General features: G+C 40.9%; 1 pseudogene; it reads left to right on the forward strand.

Moving 5' to 3' along the window:
* Positions 1 to 783: 783 nt before the first annotated feature.
* Positions 784 to 13361, forward strand: part of LOC102845727 — an 18176-nt pseudogene continuing 5598 nt past the window's right edge.

Here is a 13361-nt window from a genome sequence, read left to right on the forward strand (position 1 = left end):
TACAAGTAAACAGATGTCTGATGTTATAGAGGAAAACACTTCCAGTGATTGAGGAGTAACTTGAACAGATACAAAAGGAGAAGAAACAGTAAAAGATGTTTGAGATGCAAAACTTTGGGAGTACTGAGGAACAAAACCCTTTGTCATTGTTGGTTTTTATGTGCTGTTGGGTCAAGTACAACTCTATGAACAACCGACCTGAACCCTGTCCTGTCCTGTGCTGTCTTCATCATCTCAGATACCTTTGAGCCTATTGCTGCAGTCACTGTGTCAATCCACCTTGTTGGGGTCTTCACCAATCCTCCACCTTTTCAAACACGACATCCCTTTGCAAGGAATGGCCCCTCCTAGCAACATACACACAACACAGGAGCTGAAGTCTTGCCATTCTTGCCTCTCAGGAGCACACTGACAGTATTTCTTCTAAGATATATCTGGTTTGTTGGTTTTTGTTTTGGGTGTTTTGGTTTTTTTTAAAGCCATGGGATATTCAGTGCTCTTCTCCAACACCACAGTCCAAAGGCATCAATTCTTCTTTTACCATCTTTATTCATTGTCCAACTCTCAGATGCATAGCAAGTGATCTAAAAGACCATGGCCTGAATCAGGTGCATCTTAGTCTTCAAACTAACATCATTGCTCTTCAATATTTTGGAGAGGTCCCTGACAGCAGACTTACCCAGGATAATGCATCTGATCTTCTGACTGCAAGTACCAAGAGTAGTGGTTGTGAAACCAAGTAAGATGAAGTCTTTGACAATTTCAATCCTTTCTCCATCAATCATGATGTTGCCTGTTGGCCCAGGGGTAAGTACCATTTTTTCCCACTTGATCTTCAGAAGTAATCCACATTGAAGGCTGTAGCCTTTATATATTCTGCACATGTGAAATCTCTAAATTTCAGGTTCTCATCACTTTTAGTAAGCAAGACTTTAGGTAATGAGAACCAGGAAGAGGGACCAGGAGAAAGTTTATGCAATCGATATGAAATTTATCTTATGTCAAATGGAGTCTTTTAGTATTTTGTGTAGGAGGGCAAATAATCACATCTGTGTTTAAGGAAGGTAATTCTGTCAAGTGTGTGGATGGTGGATTGGATAAATAAGATGTGGAAGGTCTTTAAAGCCAGGATAGATTTTTTTTTTTAATCAGATAGTCAATGGGAAATACTCATTAAGTCCTTGAACAGAAAAATACATGAAGAAAGTGATGTTTTGTAGTTTAAAATTAAACTGGAAGTGATTTACAAGATGGATTAAAGTGGTGACAGATTGGAAACTCTGCCAATTTGCCTGGCTTTTCCCCTGGAATTTTCCTTGCTGGTTTGTGAAAAGATCTTGTTTCTCTTTATAAGAGAGATTAAGCCCCGAGTATGGGAAACCTTAGTTTTGTGCTTCAGTCTCTTAGTGTTCTGAAAAAGATATCTCAGGAAAAGGGTAAGGAACCCTTCAGCTGGCAAGTTCTGATGGCATCAGATGTAGACTCTAGAGTCATCAATTTCTGATACTTTTTTTCTGGTCACCACATCAAGTTTTGAGGTACCAAACAAAGGAAACCAGACTCAATGTGCATGGGTTTTCTGTCTGTGCTGGAGTGGCACCTTTGTAAAATGTAAAACAATCATAGCACAGTGTGATAGAATCTGCACACTAAGTGTTCAAGAGAGACCATGGGAAATAGTCATTCTCTGCCTGAGAAAGAACTTCTTGAAGGGGGTAACATTTCCATTCCTCTATTCTTTCAATTAGTTCCCGTTGTTGTTGTTATGTGCTGTGGAGCTGCCTACGAGTCATAGTGACCCTATGTACAACAGCCCTGAACCCTGCTCTCTTCTGGGACAATCCCATTGTCTCTGACACATCTACCCCCCATTACCCCAGACACTGAATCAATCCATCTCATCGAGGGTCTTCCTCTCTTGTGCTGCCCCTCTACCCTCCCAAGCATGACGTCCTTCTTCAAAGACTGGTCCCTCCTTGCAACATGTCTAAAGGTATGTCAGATGAGGCTTCAGAATCCTTACTTCCAAGGAGCAGCCTGGTTTCACCCTCTCTAGGATGAACCTGTTTGTTCTCTTAGCAGTCCATGGTATAATCAATACTCTTCTCCCACAGCTCAAAGGCATCAATTCTCCTTCTATCACCTATACATCTGAAAATTGGGCAATTAATAAGAATGAAAGAAGAATACTCAGTGTCCTTATTTTTTTCTTCAGTTTTTAATTTTTTATTGATACTTTAGCAAAAGTTTACAGAAAACTTGGATTCCCATTCATTTATTGTACATTTTCCTCTCTATATGCCATCCCTCTGTTCACTGTTCTCTTTAAAAAGATTCTTGCATTGTTTCACAGTTTCTTCCCTCTGGCCACACCCCAGTCACTTTGCTATGCACCTCTTATTCTGGACAATTGTCATACATATAATACATAATCATATATTCCTTTTAAATAGTTCTTTCCCTCATCTGTTTTAATGCAGTGTTAATTATCCCCTCTTTTCTTAGTTTCCCTCCAGCCCCCATGTCAGTCCTATGTTATAACAGTGGCACTATGCAGTATTTGTCCTTTTGTGACTGAGCTATTTCACTCAACGTAATGTCCACCAGGGTCACTCATTTTGTGTAATATTTCATGAGTTTCTCTCTTTCAGTTTTGCATAGTATTCCATTGTGTGAATATACCACAACTTGTCTATCCATTCACTTGTTGATGGGCATTTTGGTTGCTTCCATTTCTTTGCTATTGTAAACAACACAACAATAAACATAGGTGTGCATATGGGTGACAGTTCTGGTTTCTTGAGGGACTCAGTGTCTTTAAATTGGGGTGTTGGAGAAGAGTACTGAATATTTCACGGACTGTCAAGAGAACAAAAAAATCTGTCTTGGACAAAGTGCAACTAGGGTGCTCCTTAGAGGCAAGGATGTTTAAACTCTGCCTTCTATACTTTGGACATGTTATCAGGAGGAGGAAAGTCATCCTACTTGTAAAGGCAGAGGGTCAAAGATGAACTGACACAGTGACTGGATGAATGGGGTTGAGCAAATGGGAGATGTTGAGAATGGTGCAGGATAGGGCAAGGTTCTGTTGTTCAAAGTGTTGTTGGGCTGTTGTTCATAACAGTGGATTTGATTGCATCGAATAACAATCTAACAATCTAAACACATGTTCATCTGGTTGAGGAAAAGGGCAAACTTTTAGGCAGAGTTATGCAAACAAAGCTTGGCCTGAAGAAAAAGCACAATATGATCAGAGCCCCTGAGGAATTCTTCGTGTCTGGAATGCAGCATGTGTATTGGTAGAACATGATTCTACCCAGCTGCCACTGTGATCATCTCATGTAGACCATCACAATAGCCTTCGAAGGGGTCCCCCTGTCCCCAACCTGCATCTGTCTAAAGTAGAAATTCCTGGCCGGGGGGTGGGGGCGCAGTATGTGAGGGAAATTGAAAGAATTTGCTTGAAATAGTATTAGAATTTTGTAAATAAATTAGTAAAAGAAAAAGTAGCAATTCCCATCCTCCACTCAGTTGTCCTGATCATCTTTCTATCTGCAGCTGTAACCTTGCCATTTTCTATATCATATGCTGTGAAGTCAGTAATTCTTGGCACATTGTGTGAGGCCCTTTAGAACCTCATCTTTCTTGAATTCTACAGCACTTCTTGGCTAAGCTCTGCACAAACCAGCCAATATTTATTGCTTCTTCGCTTATCCAGTAGCTACTACCTACAGTCTAAAATTTCCTTCTCTTTAATCTCACCTCCTACTCTGTTGGCCATTTTTCATATTTTTAAGATTCAATTGAATGGTTGTTTTTTATCATCACTCTGCCCTTCGACTTCTCTGTACTAGTAACAAACTTCTGTCTGATAATACATTCATCCATATACTTTTTTAAAAACATGTATTTTTTTTCTTCCTTCAAGACTTGTATATTTGTCCTTATATTCCTAATTCTTACGTCAGTACATGGTGTATCACAAATGCTCTAGAAACAAATGGTTCTATAGCTAGAATAAAATATCTTGAAAAGAATGAATTAATATTTTTGAAGAGTCTAATCTCTGTGGGTTTGAATCCACCAGCAGCAACAGAGGAGAAGGCTAGGCATGCAGTCTCTCCTTGCATGCCTCCAAAAACCCTCTGGGAAGGGGGGCCAGTTACTAATCCGTTCCAACTTGACAGTAATGAGTTGTCTGTACCATAGCAGACATATCTTTAGTAATCCGAATGTATTGAATAGATTTCGTTTCCTTATTTATAGTTCTAGTTTGTTTGTTTATTTATTTAACAAACCTTGTTTCAGTCCCAGGTCTGTGCCAAATACGGTGCTGGATTCTGGATTGCAGTGCAGCTTCCTTGCCACTAGGCCACCAGAGCTCCCTTACAGAGCGTGATTCTGAAGGGACAACAGCAGCAACAAAAAATCCTGCAACAGTGTCCCCACAGCAAGGCTTTCCCAGTTAGTCCGAAGGAACAGATACACAAAGAATATTTGCACTGCCCTGTGGCAAGTGCAGTGACAGAGATGGGCAGGAAGCCATCTTATGTGTAGTGTTTTCTAAGTATTTTTTTAAAAATTATTATTGTTGTTATTTTTTTACTAAACAAAGATGGCTTCTTTAAGTGTGTCTTGACTTTTCTCTGACCTCTTTCTCTTGTTCTGAAAGGACCTCGTGGAGCCCTCTGTGTACTGATTTCCCCTAATGCCTGTGTGACAATGTCCAGAAGCCGTACTTCTGCTGTCATCTCATTAAAGAATCACACGGAGGGAAGGCACCTTCTGAGGACTTTAACCTCCTTCTTTCTTCACTTACCACCTCATCTAAAGCTAGAGTTGACAGCTAATTCTACTTTAATTCCGAGACCTTGTAGGATGTGAAGTGAACGTATCGGGCAAAGAGAATCGTTGCTGCTCTTTCTCATCTGTCCCCAGTACTAAAACCTGGAATGTGGTTACCCCATTCTTTGGGAGTAAGTATCAATTCCCAATAGCTGGGAGTCCCATAGAAGAATCGGAAAGAATTATGGTATATCTAGAAGAGGTGACAAGCTAATATAAACCTTTAACTACTTCAGGACATAATTAAAATACCAATGTATCTGGTCAAAATACTTCTAATTCTGTGTGCCTTTTGTTGAATATTTTGTATTTGTGTTAACTTTCTTGAAAAAGATTCCTGCAATGCAAATAAACAAAATAAACACTGACTGCCTGATTGCCAGACCAAAACCGATGGGGTTTGTGCATACTGGTGCAGATGGTAATCTAATAATAATGATTTCCAGTCAAACCTACTCTCTTGTGTGATAACAACCAGTCTAACCTATCTGGCCAAAACACTTACTTGATTTGTGTTTCAGATATTTAGGGCAAAAAATAGGGGCCTTTAGGAAAATAATTTTCAAATAAACTTTGCATGTTACTTGAAGGTTATATATCTCAAGCCAGTGCTAGGATCAACTGACAATTGAGGGATTAAACTTAAAATTCATGCAAGTCAAGTTACTTCTGATCTAGCCAAAAAAGAAAAATATTGAGATGATGTTTGGAGCCAGGCAGAATGTTCAGCCTGGAATACAAATAGGAAAAGAAACTGAGATTCTCAGGAATTCCAGAGACTAAAAAAACCGTCAAAGACCAAAAAAACCCTAAAATTTCAACTCAAAACAGAAGAGCTATCCATAAAGGTAGTAACCTTGTTCACACAGTGGTAAAGCCTTTGCTCTCTTGGATTTGCTAGCTAATTAAATATCTGTCTCTTCCATTAAAATGTTCTACAACATCAAGAATGTGATATATTTCTGTCTTTATCTTTATCTGTCTTTTTTGAGGAAATGAAGAAAAGAGAAAAGAAAAGACTTATAGGAAGCCTCAAAGGTGCAATACCTAGGGTTCACTGGTAACACACTTGAATGTTTTAGTATTGTGTCAATAAGAATCAGTTGACACCAAAAAATTTCAGGAAGTACCATATGAACAAGAGCCAATGGTGATGAAAGATGAAGTTCAGGCAGCACTGTGCTGTCTGTCCATACTCCCAAGCATGATGTCCTTCTCCATGGACTGGGCCCTCCTTACAACATGTCCAAAGTATGTTAGACGAAGTCCCAGAATCCTTGCCTCCAAGGAGCAGTCCAGTTTAACTCTCTCCAGGATGAATCTGTTTGTTTACTTAGCAGTCCATGGTACCCTCCATACTCTTCTCCAGAACCACAGCTCAAAGGCATCAATTCTCCTTCTATCCTCCCTAAGCATTGTCCAACTCTCTGATGCATAACAAGTGATTGCAAAAACCATGGCCTGTATCAGGCATACCTTAGTCTCCAGAGAGACACCGTTGCTCTTGAGTACTTTAGAGAGGTCCCTAACAGCAGACTTTCCCATCGCAATACGTCTTTTAATTTCCTAGCTACTGGTGCCAAGAGTGTTGACCATGGAGCCAAGCAAACTAAAGCTGTGAACAATAACATTATAATAGGAGAAAGGATTGAAGCTGTCAGTTATTCTTCTTGCTTGAACCAACAATAAAAATTCTTGGTACCAGAAGTCAGGAAATCAGGACAAGTCTGTAGTCAGGAACCTCTCCAAAATACTGAAAAATAATTATGGTAATTTGAACACTAAAGTGTGTCTAATTTGTGTCATGATCTTCTCAATTACCTGCTATGCTTCAGAGAGCTGGACAATGATTAAGGATAACAGAAGAAGAATTGATGCCTTTGAGTTATGGTGGTGCTGGAGATCTGGTATCTGGATAAGTTTTTGGATATAGTATCACATATTTGCTTGGAAAGGTGAAGGGACAGTGCAGGAGAGGGAAATCCTGGATGAAGTGGATTGGCACAGTATCTGGGGTCATGGGTGTAGGTGTGTCGGAGCCAGTGAGATGTGGCTCAAGACAAGGCAGGGGTCGGAGCTATTGCACATGAGGTTACTCAGAGTCACAGGTGACTTGACAGTACATAACAACAACAACATCTGGATATAATAAATCTGCCTCCAATCCTGACGGCACATTTTCCCCCTTTAACTTCTCAGTTTATTTGCTTAACATTGAGTTGATATATAAAAAGAATACAAGCTTGATGCACATTTTTCTTCTTTTTAAGCCATGCAATATCCCCTAATTCCGTTTGAATGGCTGTTTCTTGGTCTACTGACAGGTTCTGCATGAGGATAAGTGATCTGGAATTCCCAGAATTCCAAGAACAGTTCTAATAGCTTGAATAAAGGGCTGGGTTGCTTAATGAAAAGGCAAAGTTTTTTGAGAGAAAGATGTGACAGTCGGCTTGCTTGTAAACCCTATGGGGCAGTTCTGCTTTGTCCTAGAGGGCGTCTAAGTAGTCAGACTAGCCAGCACTGAGCTTGTTGGCCTTTTTCTCTTTATCTGTGTGAGACTTGCCTTCACATGTTTAATGGAACAGGTTATAGGTTAGAGATGACTGCCACCTCTGGCCAAAGAAACCGAAGTGCTCTGAAAGGAGCTGTGTTTTATTTTGAAGGCTGAGCAGATATTATCCATTAGTGGGGTGCCCACAACCTGGCATACCTGGTCCCCTCTGCAGTTACCTGTTCCAAGGCCTAGATTACTTTGCCTCCATTGTCCTGGTTTCCTTCTTCCTCTCTGTTGTTGTTGTTGTTGTTGTTGTTAGGTGCCATCAAGTTGAACACCACTCATAGTGACCCTGTGACCAGCCAACCTGAACCCTATCCTATCCTGTGCCATCCTCATCATCTCTAACACAGTAGAGTCCCTTGCTGAAGTTATGTCCTGGAAAGGGTGTGACACTTTCTCCAAGACATATTTGTTTGTTCTCTTGACAACCTTGACAAATCTCAGTCAAGATGGTGGTGGTTCTTGTTAGATGCCATTGGAATTGGCTCATAGATGAACCTCCGGCAGGCTTTCAGAGGCTGTAAATTACATGAGAGGAGATTAGGTGGAGATTACTCATCTTTCTTCCACAGAACACCTGGTGGATTCGAACCATCTATCTATGGCTTGTCAAGTGCAATTGTTTACCCATTAGACACCCAGAGTTCCCTAGGAGTCAGGCTAGGATCTCTAAAGCAGAGCTTCACCCCAGTGGAGGAAAATAAGTAGTCAACACCCCAGGTTGAGTCCAGACCTACTGAGAATGAACTTCTGGGAGTGTGGTGTAGGGATCTGTGTTTGAAGTGACATCCTCAGGGACGTGATGGTAGGAACCATCATCCTAAAGCAAAAGATACTTGTCCTTCTTCCAAAATAAATCTGTCCAGATAACTGAAGACATTTCACTCAAACTCATTGTGGTCAAGTCAGAATTGACTCACAGCTGACTCTCCATTGTGTTTCTAAGGCCACAAAATGAACAAGAGGAAATAGCCTGTCTTTTACCAGAGAAGATTTGAACCACCAGAGAAGTGTGGTCTTTGGGTTAGCTGCACTGCTCTCTGAGTGTTTAGGCCCCCAGATCATCCCCAGGGGGTTTCCCATAGTTACCACTGTTTGTTGTTTGATTCTCATTTGTGACAGCCTTCCTAACTGCCTAATTATAGTTTGTTACAGCAATTTAGATAAAATATTTTTTTATTGTTTCTACTGATACATCTTCACGCACTTTATTATTGTTGTTGTTGTTAGGCACTTTTGAGTTGAGTACTACTTATAATGACCCTATGAACAGTGGATCCAAATCCCATCCCATCCTGTGCCATTTCTATACTTACTGACACACTAGAGGCCCCTTGGGGCAGTCACTTTGTCAATTCACCTGGGGTTCAGGGTCTTCCTCTCCTTCGGTGACATTCCACCCTGCCAAGCATCCTGCCCCTTTCTAAGGAATAGACCCTCCTAGGAACATGCCCAAAGTATGTGAGGCAAAGCCTCATCATTCTTGCCTCCAAAGAGTACTCTGGCTGCACCCTCTCCAGGACATATTTATTCTTTTGGCCATACATGTGATGTTCAGTGCTCTTCTCCAACACCAAAGCTCAAAGCCATCAACTCTTCTTCATTCTTATTCATTGTTCAGCTCTCAGACACATAGCAAATGATCAGAAAGACCAAAGCCTGGATCAGATGCACATTAGTCCTCAAACTGAGATCATTACTCCTCAATAATTTGGAGAGGTCTCTAACTGTAGATTTTCCCAGTGCAATGTGTCTCCTTATTTCCTGACTGCTGGTATCAAGGGTGTTAATTGTGGATCTAAGTAATTAATTAACAATTAACTAAACTTCATCGTTATTACTTTTACATTATAACAGTTTCTTTTTTGGAAACAGGGCAACAGGGACTTGCTGTGAGAGCCAGAGCCACTTTTAGAATGTGCGGCCTCTCATTTTGACCCTTGATTTATCACACACCTTCACGATTGCGTTGGTGTCAGAGGGGGGTCTGTTTTCTCTTGGAACGCTGCATTCTTTGGGGGTGAAGTGTGCAGGGTCTTTAACACCATATTACACTGTCTCTTGAGTGTTCGGCATCTGGATTCAGCCGTCATCACTGTAATGAGAGCTAGAGCAGGCCAGAAGGGACTGTTCAGAGAAACTGCAGAATCAGCTCTAAATCTACCATGGGCTTTCCCAGTTATGCAAAAATCATGGGTCAATAGGGCATCTCCACACAATAGTGCTTCAGCCTTGCATATACCTTATGCCACTGTAACCCACCCTATTAGGTAAAGTCAGGAAGTTATTCTAATAGTATATGTGTTGCTCTGAAATTTTTAGAAGATCGTTTCTTATTGTTAGGTGCCTCGTAGCCGTACTTTTCATTGACAACAGCTGTAGGCTACTTGGGTGTGCTTTGTTTTCTCATGCACCCATAGCAGTATCTTTCTCTCCCTCCCCCCACCCCAGTAAATAATGGTAAAGAAATGGAAAGGATTTATGTACTAGAATTAATAGCTCGTGTTTGTTCAGAAATTATTTCCTTCAGATTACCAAGAGAGAGAAAGATCTAAAGTAGACGGACCATCTGACTCATTGTTTATTAACTCAAAAACTGCTTGTATTAATAACTTATTTTAATTGTTGTTGTTGTTGTTATGTGCCATCGAGTAATTAGCTGCCTTTAATTACAGTAATCATGCCCGTATATAATCAAAATATTCGGATAAGCCAAGAAGAAAATGGCTAAGATCTCCACCAGAATAGCTGGTTAGAGATGATCTCTGCTGACGTTTCTATGTGCGATGGTGGTTAGAAACTTTACCTCCCTGTCTATGTACACACATCAGCACCTCTTGCTGCCAGACCCTGTGCCGTCCTTACAGTCTCTGCTGTGTTTATGACCATTGTGTCCACATCTTAGTAAGGATCTTTATTTCCTTCTTTAACTCTCCACCTTTCCATGTATAATGTCTCCTTCCAAGGACTGGCCTCTCTTGATGACATGCCCAAACTATGTGAAATGAAATATTTCTTTCCTTACCTCTAAGGAGTATGTAAAGGTAGGGGGTTATTTTGTAAAAAAAAAAAAATTTTTTAATGAGATGGTGAAGGGAAAGGCAATATCCAATAATGAGATGATCCACAAATATCGTTAAAGAAAGTGGAGACAAAAAGGAGTATAGAAGACTGGCGGAAATAGAATTATAGGAAGTAGGGGAAATTTGATTACATTGTGGGTAAAAACGTATAAAATTTCATTGTGTGAAATGAATGTCGTGGAAACAAAATGGATATGAAGAGTTAAACGGAAAAGTTTTTTTTTTCTACTGTAAATCTTCACTCAGATCTCTCTCTCTCTCTCTCTCTCTCTCTCACACACACACACACACACACACACGAGGTTGCTAAGTCATTGTGCTTATTTAGCATGAGTAATGTGCCAGACCTTGGTTTCTGTGTCATGGTAGTTGTGTTGTGTACCGTCAAGTCAGAATCAACCTATTGCTGACCCTCCACCAGGTTTTCAGAAGCAATAAACGGCACAGGAGAGGGTTGTCCATTTTTCCCCTGCACAGCAGCTGGTGGATTCCAACCAGGTTCCTTTGCTTTGGCTGCACAATTCCTTACCATTAAGCTACCAGAGTTCCCTGTATGTATTATTAACTCACTTAATCAAAAGATCAATTCCATAAAGGGAGTATTTATTATTATTATTATTATTATTATTATTATTATTATTAGTTGTTGTTATGTGTCGTAGGGTCGCCTGCGACTCATAGTGACCCTATGTACAACAGCCCTAAACTCTGCTCTGTCCTGTGCCAATCGCACTGTCTCCGACACTCCCATCCCGATTACCCCAGTCACTGAATCAATCCACCTCCTAGAGGGTCTTCCTCTCCTGCGCTGTCCCTCCACCTTTCCAAGCATGACATCCTTCTCCAAGGACTGGTCCCTCCTTGCAACATGTCCAAAATATTCAGATGAAGCTTCAGAATCCTTGCCTCCAAGAAGCAGCCTGGTTTAACTCTCTCTAGGATGAACAAGCCTGGAAGCAGGAGCAGCATCCACTTCCGAAATGGCTTGTCTCCAGAAACTTTATGTACAAACAGTGCTCAGGCCTTTCGTTCATAGGGTCATTATGAGTCATCTATCACTCGATGGCACCTAACAGCAACAACAACAGGATGAACCTGTTCATTTTCTTAGCAGTCCATGGTATATTCAATACTCTTCTCTAACACCACAGGTCAAAGGCATCAAATCTCCTTCTATCCTTCCTAGTCATTGTCCAGCTCTCTGACACATAGCAAGTGATTGCAAAGACCATGGCCTGTATCAGACACACCTTAGTCTCTACAGTGACACCATTGCTCTTCAGAACTTTGGAGAGGCCCCTAATAGCAGACTTTCCCATTGCAATATGTCTTTTAATTTCCTTGCTGTTGGTGCAAATAATATATTTATTATTATTATTATTACTAATCTATAGAGCAAAAAGCCACAGAATGATTCACTAACTGCCAAAGTCATGCTGCTCATTGTTGGCAGAGCTCACAGTTGAGGTCAGGTATTGTAACTTAAAAGAGCCCTGGTGGCTCAAAGGCTTGAGCATCTGCTGCTAATCAATCTACTCTTGTAAATTCTTGCTACTTGTTGATTTAGACTCATCATGACACTATGTGTAATAGAAGCTGACCCCGTCCTGTGCCGTCCTCATAATCACTGCTGTGCTCAAGATCATCCTTGTAGCCACAAAGCCAATCCATCTTATTGAGGGTCTTCCTCTTTTTCTCTGACCCTCCACTTTACCAAGCATGATGTCATTTTATGATAAATTCTGTCTGATAACTTGTCCAAAGTGTGTGAGATGAAATCTTGCCATCGTTGTTTTTAAGGAACATTCTGAGTGTCCTTTTTCAAAGAACACACCCAATGATACTGTTGAAAATGAAGCTCTGATGCTCAGTGAGCTCAGACTACAGAATGTTGAGGAGACCAAAAGCCACCCTGAACTCTCCAGCAGAACTCCTAGGAAGGGAAATGAACCACAATGCTTACTATAATCTACTCCTGGGTGACTCAGTCATCACATAATCTTCTCACATAGCTCTCTCTTAGTCTGTCTTCTGTGGGGTCAAGTCAGAGAGTAGAACTCAGAAAAAAGAGATTAGCAGGTAAAACCAGAGTTCCCACCGCTGTGTCTGGTCACTGAGTTACCATTACTTGCTGTTTCCCTTATCTACTTGCCATTCTGAGGGGCCTCTATTCCCTTTATAGAAGGAAGTTGTGCTACTAATGCGAAGACAGAGCCTCTCTTAAAATTCAAACCCACCAGCAGCTCTACGGAAGATACACAGGCAATCTTCCTGTGCGATTTACAGCCTTGAAAACCTGTTGGACAGTCAGATTTGGAAGGCAATGGGTCGTGTTTTTGTTTTTAAATAGGCTCACATTAAATCCACCCACATTTAGCTAACCATCTGGAGATTCCAATGGCACATTTAGAGGCAAGACCCAGATCCTCTTTCCTGACACGTCTGAGCCACTGGTCACTGTGACTGACTTGGACTAGAGTTACTACACTTACCAATTTACCATCAAAGTTGGACAAGGGAAACCTAAGAAGACCAAAGTGAATCATCTGGGCTTCCCAGACCTACTTCTAGTTGGTGACAAAAAATAAATTATCCCTGCAAAAATGCTGACTGCTGCTTTGATAGCTGGTCCCTGGACACAAGGAGGCGGAAGGAGCAGCCATACTCATAGTTCAGTAAGTCTGCTGTTGCATCCGCTAGAGGAAATAGTTCCTTTTTGGTAACAGGAATTTCTAAACCCTCAGAGCTCAGAATTTTAAGCTGTGATAATAAAGACACTTAGAAATTTCAGTGAGAATCAGCACACCCATGTTTATTGTGGCTTTGTTCACAATAACAAAGAGTTGGAAACAACCTAAGTGCCCATCAATAAAAGA

Source organism: Elephantulus edwardii, unplaced genomic scaffold (genome assembly GCF_000299155.1).
Source record: "Elephantulus edwardii isolate Elephantulus edwardi_28Jun2011 unplaced genomic scaffold, EleEdw1.0 scaffold00114, whole genome shotgun sequence".
NCBI classification, from domain to species: Eukaryota; Metazoa; Chordata; class Mammalia; order Macroscelidea; family Macroscelididae; genus Elephantulus; species Elephantulus edwardii.